This window comes from Falco naumanni, chromosome 13 (genome assembly GCF_017639655.2).
Source record: "Falco naumanni isolate bFalNau1 chromosome 13, bFalNau1.pat, whole genome shotgun sequence".
Classification (NCBI taxonomy): Eukaryota; Metazoa; Chordata; class Aves; order Falconiformes; family Falconidae; genus Falco; species Falco naumanni.
In genome coordinates, this window is record NC_054066.1 from 13,388,826 (window position 1) to 13,404,469 (window position 15,644).

The following is a 15,644-nucleotide window of genomic DNA, read 5'->3' on the forward strand; positions in this document are numbered from 1 at the left end:
CAGAACCTGTAGTTTATTTTTTTAATTTTTTGAACATTTTCAATCTGGTTTATAAAAAACCCAATTGCATTCAATACATTTTTCATAAACACAAATTAAGAACTGTGCTCTTTTAACTACAGAATTAAGAAAAATCATTTAAACAGAGCTACATCCATTCACATACTTCACTACATTTTGCCCTCAGCTATACTCTGAAGATGTTTCTGAAGTCACATAAGTACAGAAGATCTGAGTGACAGATAAAATGCTACTAAACAAACAGCCTGAGAGTTAATTACAAATTGTTTTCACATATTTTACCAAGCTGTAGATTTTCTGAAGTATAGTAACCTTATTACATTAAGAGGGAAGCAGATAGGTCACCACAGAATTTTCCAATGATCCTAAATATCTGTGTATGTATTTACATAAGCTGCCTAGCAAACAGTTAGCCACCAATTGTTCTAAAATAATTCATCCAGCTGTGGGTCTCCTTGATTGCTGAGCTCACTTTCTCTCTATTCCCAAAGAATAATGATTCAAGACCCTGCAGTTAAGTTAGTCTTTTTATCCCCAGCACACGCACACCTGCTTTAAGGAGTGAGTCATTCAAAAACTGCTGCTGTGCTGCTGCTATCCTGATTCGCAATTGTCTCCAAAGTTGAGTGTAATGGAAGTGAATATATGCATGCCTTTTAGAAATCAGTGCCCAAACCTGCTTACGGTTTTGACCAGAGATACTCTTCTGACTCAGTTAAAAATATTTAAAAATATTATGTAAAATCAAGTTTTGACTATCTGGCAAATTTAGTCATGTTAATTCTTTAAATACCCGGCATAGACATCGTCCTGGTCTTTAGCACTGTTTCTTATACATTACTAAATATATTCAGTATATTTCAGTATGTATGTACAAAGTTGCAGATGAACTAGACAGAATTGGATTCAGGTCTTTCATTGACATAGGTGGTCTAAGTTTGCCATAAAGTTTAGTAGTACAGTAGAAGACTTACAGAACCTGGTCTTAGTTCACATACCATCCAATTCTTGGCTGCACTGAAAAGGGAAATAAAACTGAAGGTTGGACTAAACAGTGGTGCTGATTTAATCACTGAGATTAAGATCCAGCAGAGAAAAGAGAACAGCAAACTCAGAATATTATGTAGTGGGTTTTTTTAAATTCATGCACTACTTAATACTTTTTGGTAATGCTAAAAGGGCAAAGGTCCAATTTTTCAAACATAAACCCATATAAGTGCAAACGTAGATTTTGATTATGTGAGAAACTGCAAGCTTAAATAAACTATGAGGATCTGTACTTGTACCTCCTCCATCTAATACATACAAAAACATGTACAGAAATAATTTCCTATTGTAAATTAATATTTTAAACACACTGGTTTATCTTTTCTTTAAAAGCTGTGTATTTTAAATGAAGTTAATAGATTAAAGAGATCATTAATCATCATTTATCAATGATTTCTTACTAGACACAGCCATACAAAATGCAAACCCTCCTTCACTTTAAATAACTTTACAATAACTTGAAAACAGAAGTAATCTCAAAATTTGGTTTCTTATCATCTTCCCCAAACTACATGAAAAGTTAATCTAGAGGCTGTTTTGAAAACTGGAAACCAAAGGGCAGTTCTGAACTGGAGTAAGTTCTCTGATGTTTGTAAAATTAACAGAACCATAGCAGTTTATACCAGCTGAGAGTTTTCTCTCAGGAAAAAAAAAAAAAAATTAAATTCATTGTAATACAGGATACACTCACAATCCACTAAAAAAATGGGAATTTAACTTATTGAATTTCTCTAGATATACACAAGCTCTGTCATGTGTTTAGTATTTTTTAAATTTACCTTTTAAATGAAGTTGCTTTTGTTATCCCATACATATCAGATAATGTTCTCAGTTTCACACAATAGTGTGAATAGATTCTCTAAGAGAGACCCAATTCCAAATCACAGGAGCTACTCTGCATTTTAAAATGCAGACTGGTGAACTTGAGATAGACTCTAGTATTCCAGCCTGTAATTTTTTATCCTTCAAAAATGTCACTCTGGCTTTATCATTTTCTTCAGTGACAGAGATTATTTAGGTGACACAGTCTAATATCTAGTCAAATTTAGACAATAAAGCAATTTATCTATAAGAAATTTTAATAAAAACTTTTTTTAGAGTACTAATTGATGATGTAGTGCAACTTTTCTACTACATATTGAAAAGTTGGATTGCAGCAGGATACCTGAGCTCCTGACAATAGTGTTATTAAACATCATCCAGTACTGCTCAACACAAGTGCTCTTAATGGGAATCTAGTGGGGAAAGCATACCTCAGTGACAGCAGAACATTAATCTCAAGGAAACACCCTGCACTGATACCCCTATTACTATTATAAACTAGATTTGAAAAAAATAGTCTTACTGATTTTTAGAGCTGCTGTCATTTCATTTGATATATCTAGGTTATTTTTAGCAAGTTTATACCCAGCAAGTTTCAGCAAATCTGACTGCTGTATTCATCTTTGACAATCCATTTAATATATGTGTTAAAAATATATTAAAATATCTGTTAAAAAGCTGTAAATAAGTCAAAGTGTCAGTGACTCTGATTTTCCTCCAGAATGTTCCTGTCCCACTAGAATGCACTCCCAAGCCAGCGCTCCCTGTTGACACAGAGCAGGCTACTGACACAAATCAAATTAACATTAGGAGCTCTGAATCTGTTTATAGGATGGTACTTCCATCTTTCTGATTGTGAAACGATTTTTTTTTACTTTTTTTTACTAATCTAGAATGCTAAAGTTTATTTTTTATTCTTCTAGAATATCAGAACTGAGATCTTCAAGGCTGCATATAGGAAATAGAAGCTGAGTTACAAATCAGTGTAACCCTAATTTCCAATGTGGCTTTGAAAATCTTAACTTTAAAACACCATAAATTAATTTTATTTCATATACTTTTTTAAATCTTCCTTTTAATCTACATTGTAAGATCTTTGGGAAAGTGGTTGCCCCTTAAACTTTATCTCTGTGTTCTATGTGATACTTCTCTGATAATAAACTTCATAAAATAATTGCTACTTTATATATATATATGGATTTTGTGTTTATACTGCAAAGTGCATCATTGAGAATACTGTATTAGCCACTTGAGATAGAGTTCTTCTGTTTACCCAAAATGAAGTAGCAAGTAGTATTTTGTGGAACAAAAAGAATGAGGCACAGATCTATGAAAGGACTTAGATAGGAGACTTCTTCTTATGTTGAAAATCTGAATCCTTAGAGCTGGTTCTTTAGAAGCCTTACCACACTTAATTTTCATCCATAAAGCCTCTTACATCCTAACAGGTCTTTCTGGGGGGGCTTGTCCAGCACCATGTAATGCATGTACTGATTGTTTAAAGATCCTTCGGGATTCACAAACTAGGGAATGACCTCTCTGGCCAGTGAGGTCTGTTAGAGAGATGCTGAGACCTGGCCCTCACAAAACCCGAAGCTGAATGAAAAAGAGGTGGTTCCACTTTGCAGTCGCCTTTCACTCAACTCTATTAGAGCAAGACAGGAGAGCCTCAGATTCAAAACCTGCTTCACCTCGTTCCCCTTCATCCTTCCTAGATAAGAGACATCTAGGTTCCCAATGCCTAGGAGCTGCTCCACCTTGCTCATCATTAGCAGTTATTCATTAAACTGCTGGGACGTTCATGAATCTGAAAGAGTGATGAGGTATCCACCTCATCCTGGGTGATGGGAATCTGAGCTAGAGCCTACACTTTGAAGTCTAATTCTTTTCCCCTGTGTTCCTCTAGCTTTGCATAGGTAACTTGAAGCTGTGTGTTGTGCTAGGTGGCAGTGTCCCAAACCATGTCTTTTTTTTGCATCTAGGAACATACGACTGTTCAAGGAGCTACATACAATCAGTCCAGAGCAAAGAGCTGACTTGGGTTTGTCCCGTCTCCTTATCAGCTTCTTACTGTTATGAATAAATATGCAAATCCAGCAATTTATTTCTGTGATCAGAAACATTATTTAGAAAGAGGCGGCAAGTAAATTGATCAGTAAAAAACAGTCACGGAAGACTTCTCAGTTGGACTTGGTGGTGGTTCAGTGCTACAAATAATATTTGTGAATAACTGATATGGTCATGGATTTGGAACATAAATGAAGTAATACAACAGAAGAATAGAATTCAGATTAGCTTTGCTGCAGAAGAGCTGACATTTTCTACACCCAAATTTATTATTTTTGAAAATGTGGGGAGGAGCTCATGGAGCTAGAGCGAGTATTTTGCCACTTCAACAGGAAAAGAAAAAAACAGTAATGTAATGAAACACAGGGGAATTAAGAATTCTCCAGATTATGCAAGTCTGGCACTTCCAAAGTGCCTCATCTCTAAAAAATGTTACATACAATGTCATTACACAGCAGAAGAGACACTATATAAATATTTGATTTGCCGAAGTAAGATTAATCTTCTGGGAAACAGCCTTAACTACCATAATTTCCAATTAGACACATAAAATCTCAGTACAACGATGCAAAATAAACTTTAGACTGACAAAAAATCAAAATAAATAACACACTGAGCAACCAGAACAAAAACTCTGCAAGGCTTTAATGATTCTCAGCAGTGGGTTGTCCTCACAATTTTGAAGCTGGACTGAATTAAAGCTTGCCTGTGTGAAAAAAAAAGGAAGAGTCTCCATATGTAAATTGTCCAGGTTTTTTACTACCATAGTTCTGCTGCTACTAACCTTTTATTGCCATGCATTGAGAAAAGGAGTTTGGAAAGCACGTTGTCTGGCTGGGTAATGCTGCAAGTTTCTAGTAAATTTATTTATAAAGCTCCTCTCTAGGAAAGCTACTCTGGGATTGGGACATTCTTGAGCTACCTGCTGTTCAAATGCAGAGGGAAAAATGAGCCCTCTCCTAAGGACTTTAATAAGTAATTACTACACAAGAAACTATATAAAAGCTTGGGGAAAAGCTTTAGATGCAACTCAACCAAAGCTTATTTTTTTGCAAGAGTTTCCTTTGTCAACAGCTGGTTTTAAGAAGGAATCAAAAAAGAGATAGTGAAATTGCTTTGGGGTTTTTGGGGAATCTCTTGTCAGAAAGTTCTAAATAATAAAGCTTCCAACCAGTATACTGCTAGCAGGAGAAAGATAATTTGTAGTTTTGAAACAAGCAGGCTATGTCTGATGCAGAATAGAATGGGGAGGCTGGAGGAAAGATGCAAAGAAAGATGTTGAGGGAGAGGGACTGGGAGAATGATGTTAACAGAAGTATTATGAATAGCTGTAAATGGAATCAGACCACATCTGTGTAGGAGAAAGATACTGGAGTCACCAGGACAGGAAAGGTGAAAGCCTGGCAAGGGTTTTAGCCATATAGGTGGATGAGAAAGGCCATATAAGAAACGTGTCAGTAAGCAGCATACCTGACATCTAAACACATAACAAAGGGCATGTACTGTACCTAAATACAGCTGGTAAAAAACTAATCCAAGGTACCAGCATTTCTGAGAATGTAAGACAACATGGTGTCCAAGGGAACTGTTGAGAGGGGCTGTATACACGTGAACAGTGAACAAAGGAGGGGCAAGATGACAATGACAAGCAGGCTACCTTTGCATAAAGTAGCCTAGGTACATGTGAGATGAGACAAATACAACTTGAAATAAATCCTACAAATCTCTCATGGTAAAAAATATGACCGAATGGGGGGTTTGGGGGGAAAAATACTGCTGAGCTTTGCTTCCTCAAAAATCCTAGCCAAATCTTTGGCTTGCAGAAACTGTCATCACAGCACCTATCCCTCTGCATCAGAGCAAACTGAAAAAATTATGGCAATAAATACATATTGGCAGGTTGGTTTATAAGATGCTGCTTCTTTGATAAGTAACTGCATCCTTACATGCAAGCTATTGGGAAAACCTATCAGTTCTAAAAAATTGACTCAATTTAAAGCTGTAGGGGACATAATTAGAATGCAACAGAAACTGCTAAATGCTGTGCACAATACACATACTATATCTTCAATACAGACAGCCCCATCTGCCTGATGATTTTATCAGCAGTCGTATTTTCTTCAGCTTTGCTATTCATTGCATAACCACTGCTGAATCACACTGCTAAGGGTCTTTATTGTGTTAAAGGTTTAAAAAGCATGATTCCAGATTTAAAGTGTTTGTGCAGTTACGCTATGTAGCATGAACAAGACTTGTAATTTAAATCTTTCTTGCCAAATATGTTTTCTAATCTGCAGAGAATTTTCCATCTCATATTCTAACTCCCTGAAGAATCTTACTCTATCTAGACATGATTATCTTGTAGCCTGGAGCCAGTTGAACATAGCTACAGATCGTAATCGCGCAAGCAAAAGATGAAAAAAACCTGAGTAGCTTTTCTTTCTTTTCACAAGGAATAGCAATATTAATAGTCCAACAATAGGAAAAGTAGATTATTTTATTCTTGCATGTGTATGAAGTAACACAGTGATTGAGTGATCAGTATCACAACAGTAAAAGTCACTAGAATTTAAAATGTGTGCTGTAAAACATAAATAGTACAGCTGAAAATGAAATACTCATTCCTTTATTCTGATCTTTGTATTTCTACCATGCTAATATATTCCTGTAACTTTTTGTATACAGTGGAATGCTGTACATCAAATGTTTTGGCTACAGTAATTCATTATTTCAAAGTGCTCTATGTAATGTTATAGTCTTCTTTTTGTCATCTTTTAAATCACTAGAAAGGGGATTATTATGGGTTTTTCTTTAATAAATCATTTGCTAACTAATCAAAGCAAAAGGAAAACCTCAGTGAAGTGTCTCAGGTAACAATAAACCAATAATAAATTTACCTTAAGTTATCCTGTATAAATCGCAAAAGAAGAAAACCCCTTTGGCTATAGAAATAACTGGAAGAACAGAAAAGAAACTGACTTTACAAATCTACTGCATACCCTAGTTACCTGAGGCACAGCGACTGTTCAACAGCTGAGTATAAGAACTATACGCTTAGCTTTAGCACCTATAGATCTGACAACAGTTCCAAGTAAGCACAGCTGTGCTCCTGGCAGGACATTAGGTGATGAAAGAAGTGCTTTTTCTTAGCATTTCCCAGTGACCAATGGAAGAGATCTACCACCAAGATTTTTTAGTAGCCACAGATTATTTTCTGTTTGCTTCTTAAATCAGAAGTTTTGATGGGAGAGCTAACAGGGAGGAACACACCTTGAACCTCAGAGATAAGATACATGTGGGTATGAGTAAGAGAGGCTGCATTTCAGTAACCACGGTACTGCAGGTAGCTTAGGTCTTTAGGTATTCCTGTGGTATTGGACTTTTGGGAAAGTAATGGTGGTTCAAAGTTATTTAAACAATCAAGCAAACATACTGAATGTGGATGAAAAAAAAAAAAAAAAATATCCAGCCCAGGTTTCTATATCAGTCAATTTGTGGGTCACTGGTAACAGAAAAAGAGCTGACACAGGCTTCAAAATATTTATCTTAGGTTCTACAACCCATCTTTCTCGGTACAGGACCTAAGCAAGAGCCTGTCCTTACGCTGAAACTGGGGAAGATCAATTGAAACACATAGAAACACACCCAGTCACGGGTGTCAGCAAGGTGCCTGTATGCGAGGTGGTAGCAGGGGCCTGTGCTCACCTGCCAACTCTGCATCACTGAAAGCAAGCTCAGAGGTTGCTGTGTTTGCTGTCTCTGCGCCCTTTGCTGTATCTCTACCCACCTGCAAGGCTGACATGCCCCAGGAAGCCAAGTCCTTCGGCTTTAGGAAAGACCAGCCACATTTGTGTTTGATTCCTTTAGGACTGGTTTGAAAGAGACTATGCAGAATGCCTGAGTGGTTGGAAAGCCTGAACGTCTGAGCCTTTGCTTACTTAAAAACAACCTCCTATGGAGTTGTGCTCAAGAAAGTAAAGAATTGCTACCTGTCAGCATGAATTATAGTTTGGTTAGTCTTCTGTAGTACATTTGACCATAGAAAATATCTATTGAGGTATAAAGATGCTTTCCTTTAAAATGGAAAAAAAACATTTTGCCCAGGTTCAAAATGTCAAGGTGCAATTGTAGATTTTGCTAAGTAATGCTAACAATGTAGCAAAAGAAAGTGAGTGGAAAAAAAGGGAGTAAGATGTAGACCTACGTGAGCTGAATATTTAGTTAAGGTCACCAAATGTAGCTGGAAACTGTCAATAAATGGCATTTCATGTTTGGTTTTTTTTAAAGCAAACATCTTTTTTCAGACTGACTTTTAAATAGCCCTTACTGTACCACAGTTTTACATTTTGCACCAAAGGCATACAAACCAATTCACAACCACACAATATCATTTAATGCATGTTTAATATTCCTCTAATGAGTATAACACAGCTTCAGGATCCCTGCATTCGCAAGCTCTGCTTAAATCAGAGCCATTATGCAGTATATATATAAAACCTTGAACCTTTTTGCAAAGAAAAAGCTACACTTGATCTTTGAGTGATGACTAAAATCTCATAATTACTTGGGCAAATGAGCCATGAAACACAGTCAGCTCTACTGTGCCCAAATCTTAGTTCCCCTGAATATTTTATTGTACCACAAAGATTTAAACATTGCATCAAGACTTACTTTACTCAGTATTCTTAATTGGGAGAACCTCCAATAGATAATGAATAATTGACAATCTTACACACATATTTTGAGACAGATATCCTTATGGCAGTAAAATTAAAATCTAAAAAAATCAGACAGAGACATAAGATTTTCCAGATAAAATAATGGTAAATTATTTTAGAAATGCCTAAATCACCATTGTACAGAAGGTGGTGGAAGTCTAAGTAAAATATTAGCACCACTAAGAGACTTCCATATGAAAAGAGAAGGACTGAAAATGCCTAGTTTACAGAGGGAAAATAAGACTGACAGTATTACCTATAGGAATTAAAAACATCGGAACTAAATGCCAACAATTCTGAGTTCCTGGATTACACAACTGTTGTCACATACTGAACTAAAACATGAAGTCAGTCAGGGTGTCAGGTAAATTAGATTCAATAATTGATTGACTAATTGGTTCAGTCAGCAATGAATTCAGTTCACCAATGAGTTATTTCAATCATTATAATTATTGTAGCAATCATAACTTGCAAGGTTCCTTCTTTACCTATGAGATATCAATATGCTGAAAAATTTAGTCTGGTGAAAACATTCAAGAGTTTTGTAAGTTCAAACCAACCTGTTACAGCCAATTATTAAATTGTCTTCTACAAAAGAAGCTCCTTTCTAGCTCTCAGCTAAGTGGGTGCTTTGTATTCTGAAATATGAAAACCCCTAATCCCATCTCATTATCAATATAAATGTCTGACTTTGTTAGAGACTCTGCTAAATCCATGGCTTTAACAACATCTGATAGCATTAAGTATCGCAGATTAGCTACAGACCAAGAACAAAAGTTTGTATCTGTTTTTTTCACCTTTGAATCTTCAAAAGTGCTGACCTTTAATATCATTGAGCATCACCTCATTATTATATTGACAGAGGGATAACCGAGGATCATTTTGTCTTTTCAACCTCAAGAACATTCCCTGTGTCAAAAAAACTTTTATATGAGTTTTCTTCAGAACTCCATGTAACAGCAAAATTCTACTTTCAGAAATAGATTTCAGGACGGTTGAGAATGTTAGTATCAAAGACCTGTCTAGGGAAAGTTGTCCAGCCTCATGGACCTGTATCCTGGTTTGGCTGGGACAGAGTTAATTTTCTTCTTACTAGCTGGGACGATGCTGTGTGTTTTGGATGTATTATGAGAATAATGTTGATAACACACTTATGTTTTTAATTGTTGCTAAATAGTGTTTACATTAAGTCAAGGACTTCTTAACTTCTCGGGTCCTGCCAGCAAGAAGGCTGGAGGGGCATAGGAAATTGGGAGGGGACACAGCTGGGACAGCTGACCCCAGCTGACCACAGGGATATTCCGGACCATAGGATGTCATGCTTAGTGTATGAAATGGGGGAAGAAGAAGGAAAGGGAAGAATGTTTGGAGTTATGGCATTTGTCATCCCAAGTCAGTTATACATGATGGAGCCCTGCTTCCCTGGCAATGGCTGAGCACCTGCCTGCCAATGGGAAGTGGTGAGTGAATTCCTTGGTTTGCTTTGCTTGGGTGTGAGGCTTTTGCTTTAGCTATTGGACTGTCTTTGTCTCAGCCCACAAGTTTTCTCACTTTTACTCTTCTGATTCTCTTCCCCATCACACCGCGAGAGGAGTGAGCGAGCAGCTGTGTGGGGCTTAGTTGCTGGCTGGCGTTAAACCATGGCAACCTGAATGGTTAAAATGAAAAAAAAAAAAAAAAAAAGTTTGATTCAGCAGAAATTCAGAAGAAAAGTATTTTGTGTGAAGAAAGTGAGAGCCAATAACGTTTTGAACTTCTTCTCCAAGTACAAAACCATAGCTAGGTACTAGCCTGCTAACAGTCTATGTGGAAAACAGACTCGTGCTTCTGGTTAGTATTCATGCTGAACTAATTCATTAGTAATTCAGATATTCTCTGAATTTCAGAATGAACCCCCTCCCCCAAGATTCGGAAACAGTAATATTTTTAGAATATTAATTTAAATTACTTTTAAATACAGTGTAAGTATTATATTTTAGAGATAAAAAATGAAAATATTTTCATGTAATATTTCCCATCAAAATGCATAAACCCCACGATCTTATTTGCAAGGACCCGTTACAGTAAGTTTTTACTGGAGCACCTTATGTTCCCTTTAAATGAGCTTGTATTACCATTAAAAGATAATTACGTTCAGTTTGTGATTTCAGAATAATGTAAATTAGATTAGAGAATAACCTGCTGTAAAATGGGGCATGAAATGAACTACAGAGAAACATGTTTGAAACCATTTTAGCATTTTTATTGTATTAGCTCAATCTAATAGTGATACAAGTGCTCAAGAACAATGAAAACAGAAATTTATACCCATACCATAAGTGGAGATTATCAAGCTGGACATTTAATTTATAGTGCAGTTTAGAAATGCAAGATATATTGTTTGATGAAGCAGTTGAAAGGGTTTAGGACAGATAAGGACTTTGCTAAGGCTTTAAGTGTTTTCCAGTATCTACTCAGGCTTGGTTCAACCTCCCATCGAAATAAGGGACCTTAAAGAATATCAGCCCCGAGTTTCATATTTCTTAGTTATGGTTACCTCTTGGGATGTGATTCATTCTTGTACCAGATTTTCTTCCTTAGTAATTTAAATCCAAAAATTAGACCTCTGAAAGTCTGAGAATCTCTTTAAGTGTGTAGACAGGAAAAGAAAGCCACCCAACTTTTAACATTGTTTGGCATTTTTTTTTTAAGCAGTATCCTTGCTATAGGAAACAAGAATAGAGGAAATTACAAGATTTTTTTTGTCCAGGCTAGCTCCTGTTTCCAGGGGTATAAGAGTATTAAAGCATAATGATGTTCATTGGTCAAGTGAAAACTGTGAGGTTTTTTTTCTTGGAAAAAAATGTAAAAAATTAACTGAATGACAGGCATACAGATAGATCTAATGTGACACGAAACTAGTGTGATAAACTTTCAGAAACAGGAACCTTCTAGGTCAGTAAATAATTTCTCAGGGTGAAAGTATCCATCCCGATATGATTCAGAGTGAGTGAGGAGGACATGAGCTAAAAATTCTGATTCAACTTGTGGCAAACATGTTATCTTCTGCTTATACTGCTATACTTAATTGGTGTGCTGGATAGAAATGTTCTTTTAATACAGTAAATATAGCAGCAGAGTCCCAAAGAAGCCCACTATTTTGCTACTGTACTTCTACTTTAAAACACTCTTATTTAACAGGTTTGTGGCTTCTGAAGTTGTAATAATAAAAAAATTGATAAGCTTCGGTGTCTTATAAAGAAGCTGACTCTGCAGTTATGAGTCTTAGCGTTATGAGAGTTCTATCATCCCCAACCTCATTATGTTACTGTATCATACAGTTTACATTGTTCAGTAGGTACACAAATATTTTAATCAGATCCTTCAAACAGTAATGTTGGTTCTGTTTCATAGAACACAGCTGTTTCTTCATTGTAGTTTTGTTATTTTTTATATCAAAATGTATCGAATATGCATCTGTTAAGACAGTTCTTTAATTATGGCTAATTATGATAATGACAATATTGTGCTGAAGATTTGGGCTTTTTCTCTCTGATGCCATAAAATGCCTAAAGACAGCTCAGTTAGCTACCATACTGGAGGAGCACTGGGAATGGGAGAAGAGTGAATACTGGGCAACTAGATGGAAATAAGATGACTTGTGTTTCTGCATTCACTGTCCATTCCAGTCCCTGCTCCTCAGGGAGTGGTTTATGCCAGTCACTGGCCTGAAGGAAGGTCCCAAAAACTTCTGCCAGATTGGTTGCCAAAAATGTCTACCTTCAGCCTCAAGAGGACTTCAAATTAACTTGCTCCAGCCTTTTCCCAGACAATCCCTTGGGGCAAAGACTAACAATAACCAAAAGCATTAGGCAGGTTAGGCAACTGCTCTTTGTGGAGAGTGTGAAGGATGGGATTAGAGAAGTCACTCCCTAATCCTCTACTGCAATTGACAAGTTCAGGGTAATGAATGACAATGCAAATGCAAACCTCCCGTCCATGCTACCAAGGATATACTAGCTATTCAGAGGGCATGTTGGTTTTTGTCAGATATGGACCGTGCCAGAGTGATCTGTAGACTTCTGCCTTATCCCTTTCCAGGAATATGAGAATATTAATTCACAATGATGTTCATTGGTCAAGTGAAACGTGGAGTAACTGCATGAGTAACTGGACTTACATTGTTACTCACTGAGCATGACTGTTGGCCCCTGACACCACCCTGAACATGTTTTGTATATTTTATTGATCTTTGAGTATTTTAAGAGCTTGGAGAAGAGTCCCCTTTTCTTTGCTAAGCATGAACAATTCTGCCAGATGAATCGTATAAACATTTGACTATCAGTAAACCAAATCCATGTGATACAATGCTTTAGAAGATACAGTGTTTGCTAACATAAATTAACTGATAGTAAAAAGGAGGAAAGTAAAATCAGCTTCCCCTGTAAGAACTGATTATTTCATTGCAAGTTACACTTTTTAGTTTTGTTGTTTTTCACCAAGTCTATGACAACTGGTTGAACGACTTCTTCCCTTTACATGGTATATTAGAGCTCCTTCAGTTGAACCAAGGGCTGTCAAGGAGCAAGCAGAGCTGAGACTTAGAAATAATGAATGATCTGTCCTCACTTCTAGTATGTCCATGGCTCACACAAGCAGCCTGCCAGTTCTGTGCTGTTCCAGCCACCTCCTTTTCCTATAGGGATCTTTAACCTGGCCAGGTTACAACACATTTGTGCTGGGTGATGGAAACGAAGAGGCTGTGTCAAACCCAAAACTGCATTCTAAGCTTAAACTGACCTTAAATGTCCAGGTTTGTGAAGGCAGAATGACATAGCATTTGGTAGAAAAGCAGGTGCAACTTACTCAGATTCAGGATGAATTTGTAAATGTGTGTCAGTTATGTTTGCATCATAATGTAGCAGTCTTATAACAGCGTTTATTACTCCAATAGAGCGTGTAGAACAGGGAATGAGAAATAAAGCCTACAATCAAAACTGTAGGGAAAGTCTGGGTGGAAAGTATGCAATGTAATTATTATGGCTAAAGCTAGTAAGGACATTGGGGCAAATTCCTGCAAAAATGTGCAATGGGGTCTTTATACGTGCATTGTTCCAAGTTCTACAGTTCTTATAGAAGCACAGTTACCCTTGCACGTTATGCTGGGCAGTATTCTATTAGAGGTGAAAGAATACTTACTGAACCACTGACACTGCTATACTACATTTCATACACACCAGCATTGTCTTCAAAAATTCTCACCACAGCCCACTACTGATGTGGGCCAGGATATGGATGGAGTTAAGTGGCTATGTAGTAATGCACTGCAATCAGACACAGATTTGACAAGAGGCTGGAAAATATTTTTCCAGCAATAGAACTGATTAGACATTCACAGCTAGAGCTGAAGCACTGTAGAAATGCAAATAGATTTGTTCTCTATAATGGCAGCAATTACTGCTTTGCTTCATCCTATAGCTGGATCAAAGCAGACAGAAAAGGACTGACATTTCTGCACACTAGAATTGCTCCTTCATTATTTCCATGCTCCCAGGTTTTTATGGGACAAAGTACCCAAGAATGCACTACAGAGTAGCCTTTTAGGGATGGAATAATGAGCTGTATGGTCTAATAGCTCCTTTCTTGCTCTAATTTCTGTGCCTCTATGATCTACTCCTTCATTTCATCACTTCAAAGATCAGAGAAAGATTATATTCCTAAATGAGCAGGACGGGAGAACATTCTCTTCTTAGCAGGACACTGATATAAATTAATTGATATTATATCACTGAGAATTGCCTACTATGAACTATGGTAAATTTTGGGTTTGATATTATATAGCAGCTCTAGCCAAATTTTTATAACTTCCCCTGTGTTTGATGGTGCCAATGCCAGCTGGCTCCAAGACGGACCCGCTGCTGGCCAAGCCCAAGCCCAAGCCCAAGCCCAAGCCCAAGCCCAAGCCCAAGCCCAAGCCCAAGCCCAAGCCCAAGCCCAAGCCCATCAGTGATGGTGGGTGGTGCCCCTGGGACAACGTATTTAAGAAAGGCGAAAAAAGCCTGCACAACGGCAGCCAGAGAGAGACGTGAGAATACAAGGGAGAAACAGCTCTGCAGACCCCGAGGTCAGGGCAGAAGGAGGCAGGAGGGGCTCCAGGCACCAGAGCAGAGATTCCCCTGCAGCCCATGGTGAAGACCATGGTGAGGCAGGCTGTGCCCTCAGCCCATGGGGGTTAACCGTGGAGCAATATCCACCTGCAGGCCACAGAGGACCCCATGCTGGAGCAGGGGGATGCCCAAAGGAAGCTGTGACTCCATGGGCAGCCCATACTGGAGCAGGGTCCTGGCAGGACCTGCGGCCCCATGGAGAGAGAAGCCCAGGCAGGAGCAGGTTTGCTGGTGTGACTTGTGGCCGCACAGGGGGCCCAGGCTGGAGCAGTCTGTTCCTGAAGGACGGCATCCCATGGCAGGGACCCATGCTGGGGCACTTTGTGAGGAACTGCAGCCCATGGGAAGGACTCACATTGGAGAAGTTAATGGAGGACTGTCTCCTGTGGGAGGGACCCCACGCTGGAGCAGGGGAAGAGTGTGAGGAGCCTCCTCCTGAGGGGGAAGGAGTGGCAGAAACAACGTGTGATGGACTGACAGCAACCCCAATTCCCCATCTCCCTGCACCACTGCAGGGGAGAGGGGAGAGAAATTGGGAGTAAAGTTAAGCCTGAGAAAAAGGGAGGGGTGGGGAGAAGCTGTTTTTAAGATTTGAGTTTGTGTTTCTCATTATCCTACTCTGATTTGGTTGGTAATAAATTAAACTAACTTCCCCAAGCTGAGCCTGTTTTGCCCATGAGGGTGATGGGTGGGTGATCGCTCCCTGTCCTGATATCGACCCACCAGCCCATCATTGCATTTTCTCTCCCGTGTCCAGCTGCGGAGGGCAGTGACAGGGTGGCTTTGGTGGCACCTGGCATCCTGCCCACCACAGACACAGTTT

The 15,644-nt window shown here is 38.3% G+C and overlaps 1 protein-coding gene across 3 annotated transcripts in view; it reads right to left on the reverse strand.

The window, feature by feature from the left end:
* Window positions 1-15,644, reverse strand: part of SLC9A9 (solute carrier family 9 member A9) — a 214,334-nt gene that overhangs the window by 167,585 nt on the left and 31,105 nt on the right. The gene's annotated exons all lie outside the window — the stretch shown is intronic.